At 43.6% G+C, this 12,235-nt stretch overlaps 1 protein-coding gene across 1 annotated transcript in view; it reads left to right on the top strand.

The window, feature by feature from the left end:
* Window positions 1-9,464: 9,464 nt before the first annotated feature.
* Window positions 9,465-12,235, top strand: part of matk (megakaryocyte-associated tyrosine kinase) — an 84,249-nt gene continuing 81,478 nt past the window's right edge. Inside the window, exons 1-2 of the mRNA XM_080213242.1 lie at window positions 9,465-9,884; window positions 10,001-10,181. The gene's annotated coding sequence lies outside the window, so the exon portion shown is untranslated. The remainder of the gene's footprint in view (window positions 9,885-10,000; window positions 10,182-12,235) is intronic.

Genomic DNA, 12,235 nt, shown 5'->3' with positions numbered 1-12,235 from the left:
GTCCAAAAATTGTCAAACACTTCCTCCAGGCATCAATCACTACCTTTCATAGTCATGTCTACTCGGTTTCAAAAACACATAAGCCCGCCTTTTTATGAATCTATTTGCACTGCCCATATCACTATTCCTCAGATATTACGATTAGTATTGAACGTTCCTCTATCTTGAGTACAAAATTCTGCTACTCTCTGATCTTATTTGCATATTACCCATAAAAGGAAAATGACCATCCCTCCTGGAAAGTTGGCTGCAGTATGGATAGTCTCCAGCTGGTGGTGCTGTTTCCTCACCTCTGAGGAAGTACATGACACAGTAAGAAGTCTCACAACACCGGGTTAAAGTCCAACAGGTTTATTCGGTACCAAACGCCACTAGCTTTCGGAGCGCAGAAGGACATGACACTCATTGATAAGTCAAAGGGGGAGTCAGGTGAACCTGGCCACTAAATTTCACGTTGCTTTTACATTGATTCTTTTCATGTGTGCAGACAGATGAACTAACCCAGCAATCCTCGTTAAACCCAAAGGGAAAGGCGGAATTGCTTTAAAACATATGCCTGCAAAAAAAACCCCACCAGTTGACCACATTTCTAGTGATAACACTGGGGAAAATAAAACTCTAGGTCATGAAACAAGATTAACACTTCCAGCTACGTGTTGTATCTCCTGGAATGTAGAAAGTTGACTGGTGATTTGATTGAAGCTTTCTAAGTTTTAGGAGCATAGAAACATTTTTGATTTGATTTAATATTGTCACATTTATTAACATACAGTGAAAAGTATTGTTTCTTGCGCGCTATACATACTGTTCAGTGCAAAGGAAATGAGAGAGTGCAGAATGTAGTGTTACAGTCATAGCTAGGGTGTAGAGAAAAATCAATTTAATGCAAGGTAGGTGCATTCAAGAGTCTGATGGCAGCAGGGAAGAAGCTGTTCTTGAGTCGTCTGGTATGTGTCCTCAGAATTTTGTATCTTTTTCCCGAAGGAAGAATGTGGAAGGGAGAATGTCCAGTGATGCTGCCGTCAACATCGACATCCCCCCTCCTTCCTCCTACCAGAAAGGATAGTGCAACGTAACTTCACCAAAATATAACCCGGACAGCAAATAGTGAGGAGAGCGAGAAAGTGATAACTGCAAACCCAGGTTGCACTTTTCTTTAGGCTCTAAAGCAGCAACCATCAGCAGCAAGGGCCATCTTTGTGTGCGGCTGCATCAAGCTGTGCGTAGATTATTGATACTTCACTCATCCAGGGAAGTAGAAAATATTTTATTGCCTGCTGACTTGTGCCTTGTAGATGGTGGACAGGCTTTGGGGTCTCAGGTGGTGGGTTCTTCACCACAGAATTCCAGCCTCTGAACTTTCTTGTAGCCCATGGTATTTTGGCTGCTCCAATTCGGTTCCTGGTCAATGGTAGCCCCTCAGAAAATTGATAGTGGAGGATTTAGCAATGGTAATGTCATTGACTGCCAAGGGGTTAATTGTTTCTTGCTAGAGTTGGTCATTGCCTATCACTTGATGTGAATTTACTTGTTGCTTATCAGCCCAAACCTGAATGTTGTCTAGATCTTACTGCATATGGACACACACAGCTTCAATATCTGAGAAGTCGTGATTGATGCTGAATGTTATGCAATCATCAGTAAACACCCCCATTTCTGATCTTATGATGGAGGGAAAATAATTGCTGATACAGATGAAGATGATTGGGCCTAGCACATTATCCTGAGGAATGATTTCAGTGATTATACCCCCAGATGACAACCATCATCTTTTGTGCTGGGTGTGACTCCAACCAGGTGAGATGATTTCCATTGATTCCAGTTTTGCTATGGCTCCATGCCAGTTCAAATGCTGCCTTGATGTCAACAGCAGTCACTCTCACCTCTGGAGTTTGGTTCTCTGGTCCATATTTGGACTAAGGCTGTAATAAAGTCAGGAGCATAACGCCCCTAGTGGAACTCATGTCAGTGAGCAGGTTATTGCTGAGCAAGTACAGCTTGATGGCACTGTTGATGCACCCTTCCATCACTTGCTGATGATCAAGCGTAGACCGATGGAGTAGTAATTGGCTGGGTTGGATTTGTCTTGCTTTATGTGGACAGGACATATTGATAGCTAATGATCAGCAGGAGGATTCTTTGCCCATGTTTGACCTGATGACTTGAGACTTCATGGAGTGCAGAGTCAAAGTTGTGGATGCCCAGTGGAAGTCCCTCCCAGATGTTTACCACTGTGCCACCACCACTGATGGGTGTGCTCTGTCCTGCTGGTAGGACAGGGTATATCCAAAAAGGTGATAGTAGTGTCTGGAACATTCTGGTATGATTCATACTCAGGATATTTCTTGACAACTTTACCAATTTTAGCTCAAGCCCTTGGATATTAATAAGGAGGTGTTTGCAGAGTTGACAGGGTTGGGTGTACAATTTTTGTTTCTGATGCCTAGGTTGGGTAATCTGTCCGATTTCATTCCTTTCTGACTTTGGTAGTGGTTTGCTTGGCCATTTCAGAGGACAGTTAAAAGTCATCTACAGTCTGTGGTTTTGGCCAAAAGGATGATGGATTTCTTTCCCTGAAGGACCTTAGTGAACCAGATGAGTTTTTATGAGAATAGTTCCATGGTCACCTTTGGCTGAGACCTGTTTTTAATTCCAGATTTATTGGTGAAATTTCAACCTGTGTCCCCAGAACCTTCAGCCACATTACATCACATCTTAGTAATTTCATTCAGTTATTGAAGAATGTGAATTTGGAATCAGTAACTGAACTTGTCGATCTTGCAGCTGTTAGTGTTGGCAATATTGCAAGACCAGGTCACTTTGTACAGGCACAGCTGGAAAGAGTATACCTGAAAGTAAAAAATCTTTGCACATGGATTATCTAATTTATTTAGTGTTACCTTTGGCTACTAGGAGAATATTCTGACTTGTAGATAGTGAACCTGTAAAACAAAGACCGTTATATCGAGCTACTTGATAGGAACTTGGCGTTTTTGCACAATAAAGAATGTGATATTAACTGGCCCTGCAGAAGTATTTAGCCTTTGTGTCAGGAAACAGAGGGAGATTTTAAGTGATCTGTATTTGTATTATTAAATATGAAAAACAAGTTAAAGATTTGTGGATTTAATTTAGTGCCTTTTTTAAGGACAGGGTGCAACACCAGTTGAATTCATGTTAAACACATATTTGCATTTACGGGGGTTTTGGTTCAAACTGTTTCTATTACACTGAGAAAGTTTACAATGGGAAAAATAAACACAAGCTTGGAGAAAGAATGAGCTGTTTGTTAGTAACCAGGGACATCTTTAGGGAAATTAACATTTAGAGTTTAGTTTTAACTGTAAGCCAGAGTAGAAGGAGCTTAGTAGTGAAAGAGGGAACATCCCATACAGGAGAAAAACCATACTTTCTTGCCCCTCACTCCATTGTAAGTGCCAGAAATCTAAAGAATAGCTAGTTAAGGAGACTAGAAAATGAAGAGAAGTCTCCATGAAGTCTGAAGTTAAAGCAGCAGAGGAAACTGGAACAGGTACTGCTCATTGAAGTCATAGGCAGAGCTGAGAAGTTAGCTAGTGAGAAGTCAGAGATATCTAAAGTGATCTTAAGGGTTGGCAATATTTTACTACATCCGAGTAAAGTGATAGTTGAAGCAATTAGTGGCTGGATCTCTGTGTGAAAGCTGAAAAGCATTCAAGACAAAGGAAACTTGAACCCTCCCGGTGCACGACCCTCAGGGGGGCCTCAATTGCCCCCTCCTTTGTTCCGGTGGGATTGGGCTGCCAACTCCCCACAAGTGGGGAGCTACACTAAACCCCATTGGAGTGAAATCTAACGCTGGTGGGGGAAGAGGCAAGCGGACCTGAAGATTTCAGTCCTGGGCCTGCTAATGCCATTTAAATTGTAAGGAAATTAGGCATAACTCCATGCCAATTTCTGGCACGGAGCAGACAGCGTCGGAAATCCAGTGCTGGGGCATGCATGGAGGCTGTGGTAACCAGCAGGGAGCTTGCGGAATAGCCTCTGCTGTGCTACAAAAGCAGCACAGCTAGGTAGGGTATTGCCCCAGAGACCCTGTTGCCTGGTCTGATCCAGTGGGGAGATGCAGAATGCCACAGTGTGGGTTTCTCATCATTGAGGTATGTTGTGCTCTGCACTACCCATTGTTGCAGAGGGGGAGGCCTTGCATCAGGAGAATATAATGAACGTCACACCTTATCCAGCAAGGGTGATGTGGAGGAGGGGGCAGAGTAGGCAGCACAGGATGATGAGTCCCCTGCATCAGAACCAATTGTCATTGTTTCAAGCCTCTTTTGTGCATCCCTCAATCTCGTTCCCACCCTTTTTCTGTAATCATAACACCCTTTTAATGCCTGTTGCAAGGCAATTTTAATAGCCACATGAGTGCAATCGATGGCACCCTGTACATGTGGGAATCCAACTATCTCAGCAACTTTAGTGCTCTGGTGTCCTGGCTTGTTTAATCTTTGTGACCTCTTGAATGCTTTTCTCTTTTATCAATTGAGAAATCCCAAAGTGGCCTCCAGTGAGCACTAGAAGGAGCCACTGGCAGAGAAGTTAGACCAGTCATTACTTTCACTGCCATGGACAATGGATGCTCTCCCGGTCTCTGTGGTACCAATTTCTGGAGAATGTGAGAAATGTGAGTCATCGGGTCCTTGGACACATAGAGCCAGCACCAACACTTGGTTCTTGCTCATCTGCAGATAAGATATGTGAGTTCCATGTAACCTGAGCCTTGTGAGTTGCCTACATGTCGTCTCTGTGAACCTCATCCACTGTATCCAGTGGAGACCCTATTGGCCTCTTGAAGGTCTTGATGCTTCCTTGGGTGATCCATTCGCCTCCATTGCAATCGTTTCCTTCATTCCTGCCTGTAAGCTTTAATGAGGGCAACAATAAAGCCAGTCTCTCTAATCCTGATGGTTTCCTCTTTGCAATATTAAGGAAACTAGTGTCAGCATAAGTCTCCAAAGGTCCTCTTACCTGCCAGCGACTCATCAGTGAACGTGGGTTAAGGGGCTTTGTTCCCATAGCCACAGTATTCAACCCTCAAGTGATGACCAGAGCAGAGTGTGTATCAAAATTCCCCCCCTCCCCTGCCAATAATACCAACTGCTCTGACATCCCTTTGGCCAGACACTTAGATGTGTTGCTTTCAGCCCAGATCCAGGGAACCTCAATCATTACATCCCAGTACTACACTGTTGGGAATAACCCTGAGGGTAAATGTTTATTCACAAAATGAGATTGCTGAGGGGGGCCTATGGCTTCTATTTTGTGAACACAGTAAGAAGTCTCACAACATCAAGTAAAAGTCCAACAGATTTATTTGGTAGAAAATGCCACAAGCTTTCAGGGCTTTGCCCCTTCGTCAGGTGAGTGGCGACATTCTGCTCCCGAAGCATGGTATATTGGGGACACTATGCAGACACTACAACAACGGATGAATGAACACTGCTCGACAAACACCAGACAAGACTGTTTTCTTCCTGTTGGTAAACACTTCAGCAGTCACGTGCATTTGGCCTCTGATCTTTGGGTAAACGTTCTCCAAGGCAGCCTTCATTACATACAACTGCGCAGAGTCACTGATCAGAGGCTGACAGCCAAGTTCCACACACGTGAGGACAGCCTCAACTGGGATCTTGGGTTCATGTCACACTATCTGTAACCCCCATGACTTGCCTCTGCTTGCAATGTCTCACTTACTGTCCTGTCTGGAGACAATACACATCTCTTTAACCAGTGCTTAATGCTATCTCCACTCACATTATCTGCACCTTTAAGACTTGATTAGTTGTGAAGACTCACATTCTAATCAGTACCCTGTAAACTGAGTGTGTGCCTTTATATGCTCTGTTTGTGATCAGAACTCCCCACTCACCTGACGAAGGGGCAAAGCCCCAAAAGCTAGTGGCGTTTTCTACCAAATAAACCTGTTGGACTTTAACCTGGTGTTGTGAGACTTCTTACTGTGTTTACCCCAGTGCAACGCCCGCATCTCCACATCATGACTTCTATTTTGTGAGCCATCCATCACCAAGTTTCTAACAGTTTCTAGAGCTTGTCCATTCATCTTGTTGCTCTGCTGTTCATTATGACCCCAGGTCATTTCCACACTGTGAACAAGGGATTAAAACAAGGAGATTGATTAGTAGCACACTGCAGGATTAGTCTCATATGAATATGTATCATTGCCTCACTTTCCAGAATCTCTGCACTATCATTGATAGATGCCTAACATGTATCAGTTGGGCCTCTCTCCTCATTTAGGAATGCAGTGTTCAGTCGGGTGCCTCTTTGATCAACGTCCCTGTAGTTGACCTCCAATCCATTGCAGAATCCCCAACAGCGGAGATTCTCCTCATTTCAGTTTTGTACTGGACCATCACTGCTGGTTGGAAGATTGTTCTACTGAACTCTTGACTGTAAGATCAGCTTGGACCCTACCTACGTGAGTATGAATCCCTCCCATTATCCAAGAGGAACTTAATGTTCAGGTTTTTCTCCTGCATTGACCTCTCAGTTTGCCCCCTGTATTCCTTAATCATGTTGTGTTTCTAGTGCATATCCATTTGTTAGCCCCTGAGCAGTTTTTTTTTATTAATTCGTGGGACATGGCCATCACTGCTGGCCAGTATTTATTGTCCATACTTGGTTGCTCTTGGAATGCAGTTGAGAGTCAACAACATTGCTATGGCTCTGGAGTCACGTGTAGACCAGGCCAGGTAAGGGCAGCAGATTTTTTTTTCCCTAAAGAACATTAGAGGTGGAAAGCTGCTTTGACAAAGGGTCATCTGGACCCGAAACATCAGCTCTTCTCTCTTTACAGATGCTGCCAGACCTGCTGAGATTTTCCAGCATTTTCTCTTTTGGACTCAGCTTTTCTCTGTGTATGCATATTCATGCTTGCGTGTGTGCACGTATGTGTGTGTGTTTGCATGTGTATGCGTATAAGGGGCTGCATCTGCTGAAGGTTCACCTAGGGTGACAAATACCCTTGCATCGGCCCTGCCTAAATCCAATGTAATTCTTTGTAATATTCGATTGGTTAAAGCTGTTTATTGTCCCCCATTTGTTGTACGTATCATTGGAATCTCCTGTTGTCATCCTCTTGCACCTTACTGGGGGGCGCTACAGATCACCAATTGTCGACCTATTCTAATTGTACCCAGACTATTTCTTACCTCGAACTACTGCTCCAATTTCTGTGAAATTTGGATTTTTCCATGTGCATCAACCCATCTCCTCTCTCCTAATGTTTCTGAACATGTCCTGAACAGCCAATGATCTTTGATGCTTGAATTAACTTCCATCTTCAGGGACAAATTTCCACAGTTACCGAGAAATCAAATTTTTTGCTTCTATTTGTGTTCTAATTCCAGCATCTTATTCCCAGAGCTTCCAGTATTGAGGTGAAGACAGAAGGGAAAAATAATTCCCTGTCTGTACTTTCAACATATGCTGCGAGTATTGCACGTACCCAGCTGAGACCAATTATCCAGTTTTGTACTTTCTTTCATAACTCTGGCTGTCTCCATCATTCTTTCTTAAAAATTTGTTCATGGGAGGTGGGTATCACTTGCAGAGCAGCATTTATTGCCCATCCCTTAGGGCATTTCAGAATTATAGAAATCGTAGAAACTCTACAGTGCAGAAGGAGGCTATTCAGCCCATCAAGCCTATACTGTCAACAATCCCACCAAGGCCCTATCTCCACAATCCCATGTATTTACCCTGACACTCTGGGTCAATTTAGTATGGCCAATCCACCTATCCCGCACATCTTTGGATTGTGGAAGGAAACCCATGCAGATACGCGGAGAACATGCAAACTCCACACAGACAGTGATCTGACACCAGAATCAAATCTGGGTGCCTGGTGCTGTGAGGCAGCAGTGCTAACCACTATGCCACCCAAGTCAGCCACATTGCTGTGGCCATGAATTAAATGTAGGCCAGACCAAGTAAGGATGGCAGATTTCCTTCCCTAAAGGGCATTAGTGAACTAAATGGGTTTTTAATGACAATTTACAGTGGTTTCATAAGTAGACTTTTAATTCCAGATTTTTATTGAATTCAAATTTCTCCATCTGCTGTGGTGGGATTCGATTCTGGGTCCCCAGAGCATTACCCTGAGTCTCTGGATTTCAAGTCCAGTGACAATCCCACTGTGCTGCTCCCTCCCCAAATATACTCTTAGCCAGAGTTCTTACCTCATTCATCTAAAATGATCAATTCCTTTCTCTTCCCCTTTCCTCAAAGTCTTCATTCCAACTTCAATATTATCCACTGAGTTTCTTGTTTCTTTTCCTTTTCCTTTCACTGTACGCATCATGTGCACAAGCAGGATGTGGATCAGCTGTGAAAGTCCTCACACTCGAGAACTGGCTGACAAACTACCCAGTTCATTGCAAGAATAGCCACATGCAGGAAGTATGGAAGACAAGGGAGTTGCATCCAGTGAGAGTCAGCTTTTTCAGGAGAGGACAGAATAGTGGGTGACAGGGTGGGGAGTGGGGGGAGTGGGGGGGGGGCGGCGGGGGGGAGGGGTGTTGCAAGGACAAGCTTGTCACTTAAATAAGCCAGTTCTTTTCATTTCTACATTTTTTTTCAACGAGCTCTGGGTCAGTTGGAACAGATGTTTCCGTGGTTTCCTGTCAAAGTGCTTAAAAGAAATGCCCATTTGCTATAAAATGTTGGGCATGGATCAGACCCCCATATTGAGAGACTGCAGCATTGTCATAAGGGTGGCACAGTGGTTAGCACTGCTGCCTCACAGCGCCAGGGAATCTGGTTCAATTCCTGGCATGAGTCGCTGTCTTTGCACAGTCTGCATGTTTTCCCGTATCTCTCCTCTGAGTTTCCTCCCACAGTCTGAAAGCCGCGCTGGTAAGGTGCATTGGCCGTAATAAATTCTCCCTCAGTGTACCTGAACAGGTACTGGAGTGTGGCGACTAGGGGATTTTCACTGTAATTTTGTTGCAATGTCAATGCAAGCCTACTTGTGGCAATAACTCATCTCCTTTGTAGTTTATTTAAGATACCAGCCTGGTTCAAGACACAAAAGTTTCAACAGCAGCAATAATGACTTCCACCTTTTATAGCGAAGATATCCTGCATGACTGAGCTTCACATTGACTTGTGGAGAAATTTGGCAACATGCGATTGTGGTTCCCAGACACAGAATTATTGTGAGACTCCAATTTCTCACACCCTAGGGCTGAATGGTGATAGATTGCCAACTTTTAAAGTTTATTTATTAGTCACAAGTAAGGCTTACATTAACACTGCAATGTAGTTACCGTGAAAATCCGCCACACTCTGGCGACTGTTCGGGTACACTGAGGGACTTGTCAATCCACCTAATCTGCAAGCGCGGGGAACATAAACCTATTACCCTGATGATGAACATTCTTTCACAATTCCTGCAATCAATCCCAGCCCTTGATTTCGGCAACTGCGGCGACCTCAGGTAGTAGCTTCCTCTACCACAGTGCCAGAAACGACTCCTTACGTTGTTAGCCCCCACACACCTCTAACCAAAGAAAGCAAAAAGTTTCAGTGATATTCTCGACTTGGATCAGAAAAGAAAGTTATCCAGCTGATGAACCCACAGGAAGAGCCCTTGTGTCGACGCATGAACCGGCTGCTGTGTGTCTCTGTGAAACTATTGGTGTGAATTGTCTTGCAACATCTTCGCTGTTGGTGTCAGAGTGAAGAGCAGCAGGGAGAATCCTGTTTTGTTGGCAGTGACTTAGTATCACCCCCGTACAGGCAATTGGCTGCAGACTTGCTACTAGCACCAGGAAACGAAAGCTCTGAAACGAATCACTGATTCCCCTGCAAAGCCCTGTACGGTAAGTAACCTCACTCATATCTGCTCGCTGATTGTAATCTCTGCTCTATGTTGTGTGGGGAGCTCATTAAGGGCAGGTTGCCTTGCAATTAACCGTAACCATATATCTTTTACCAGCTTGTCCTTTTTGCTGGAGCAGTTGGAATGAGGATTTTTACCTCTGCTTCTCTCGTGGCATGATTGTCATTGACATTCGGAGGAGAAGCAAGTGGCTTTTTGAACGAAAATATTACTGAGGAACAAAAGGACAAGTTCTATTGTGCAAAAGGGCTGCAAAAATTGTTAAACTGAAGACAAGGTAAGATTGTTGTGAAAACGTGAGTTTAAAGTCAGTAGTTTAAGGGAGGGGTTGACTCGAGAGGGTTAGCAGTTGGGTAGGTTTAAAGTCCTGCAATGGGACAGCAGGAAATAACGTCCCATTCTGTGGGATAGTCTCTCAAATCACTCAAAATTCTCCATATGGTGACCAATATACTTGCAGGGAGGTTTGCTAGGGTTTAAACTAGATTTGCAGGGGGATGGGAACCAGAGTGCCAGAGCAGATCGTGGAGCAGGGGTGAAAATAAAGAATGTTAATAGTTCATGCAAAATGGAAGGGTTGTGTGTGGTGGTAATAATCTTCTGAGGTATGTCTATCTCAATGCCAGGAGTATTGTGGGGAAGGCATTCGAGTTGAGGGCGTGGATTGACACATGGAATTACGACATTATAGCCATTAATGAAATTTGGCTACAGGAAGGACAGGACTGGCAGCTCAACGTTCCAGGGTTCCAATGTTTCAGACCTGATAGAGGCAGAGGGATGAAGGGTGGGGTGTGGCATTGCTAGTTAGGGAAAATTTTGCAGCAGTGCTCAGGCAGGACAGATTAGAGGCCATATGGGTGGAGCTGAGAAACAGGAAAGATTTAATTAATAATGCAATTAATGGAATTGTGTTATAGACCACCCAACAGTGAGCGAGAATTGGAGGAGCAAATCTGCAGAGAGATAGAGACAACTGCCGGAAACATATAAAGTTGTGATAGTAGGGGATTTTAATTTTCCACATATAGATTGGCACTCCCATACTGTTAAAGGTTTAGACAGGGTGGAGTTTGTAAAATGTGTTCAGGAAAATTTTCTAAATCAATATATAGAGGTACCAACTAGAGAGGATGCAACATTAGATCTATTAGGAAATGAGTTAGGACAAGTGACGGAAGTGTGTGTAGGGGAACACTTTGGTTCCAGTGATCATAACACCATTAGTTTCAACTTGATCATGGATAAAGACAGATCTGGTCCTCGGGTTGAGGTTCTAAACTGAAAAAAGGCCAAATTTGAAGAAATGAGAAAGGATCTAAAAAGCGTGGATTGGTACAGGCTGTTCTCTGGCAAGGATGTGATTGGTAAGTGGGAGACCTTCAAAAGAGAAATTTTGAGAGTGCAGAGTCAGTATGTTCCTGTCAGCATTAAAGGCAAAGTGAATAAGAATAAGGAACCTTGGTTCTTGAGAGATATTGCAACTCTGATAAAAAAGAGAGAGAGATATGACATGTATAGGCAACAGGAAACAAAGAAGATGCTTGAGGAGTATAAAAAGTGCAAGAAACTACTTGAGAAGGAAATCAGGAGGGCTGAACGAAGACATGAGGTTGCTTTGGCAGTCAAGGTAAAGGATGATCCTAAGAGCATCTACAGGTATATATATTAAGAGCAAAAGGATAGTAAGGGATAAAATTGGTCCTCTTGAAGATCAAAGTGGTTGGCTTTGTATAGAATCAAAAGAAATGGGGGAGACATTAAATGGGGTTTTTTTGCATCTGTATTTACTAAGGAAACTGACATGGAATCTATGGCAATAAGGCAAACAAGTCAGGAGGTCATGGAACCTATACAGATTGAAGGGGAGGAGGTGCTTGCTGTTTTGAGGCAAATCAGAGTAGATAAATCCCCAGGACCGGACAGGGTATTCTCTCGGACCCTGAAGGAGACTAGTATTGAAATTGCAGGGGCCATGGCAGATGTATTTAAAATGTTGGTATCCACGGGTGAGGTGCCAGATGATTGGAGGATAGCTCATTTTGTTCTGTTGTTTAAAAAAGTCTCAAAAAGTAATCCGGGAAATTATAGGCCGGTAAGTTTGACGTCAGTAGTAGGTAAATTATTGGAAGAAGTACTAAAAGATAGGATCTACAAATACTTGGATGGACAGGGACTAATTAGGGATAGTCAACATTGCTTTGTGCGGGGTAGGTCATGTTTAACCAATCTATTAGAGTTTTTTGAGGAGGTTACCAGGAAAGTGGATGTTGTCTACATGGACTTCAGTAAGGCCTTTGACAAGGTCTCACATGGGAGGTTAGTTAGGAA

This window comes from Carcharhinus amblyrhynchos, chromosome 26 (assembly GCF_965287045.1).
Source record: "Carcharhinus amblyrhynchos chromosome 26, sCarAmb.v2.hapA, whole genome shotgun sequence".
In the NCBI taxonomy this organism is placed as follows: Eukaryota; Metazoa; Chordata; class Chondrichthyes; order Carcharhiniformes; family Carcharhinidae; genus Carcharhinus; species Carcharhinus amblyrhynchos.
Note: the sequence above shows the minus strand (reverse complement) of the source record. Positions and strands in the feature narration are given on the sequence as shown.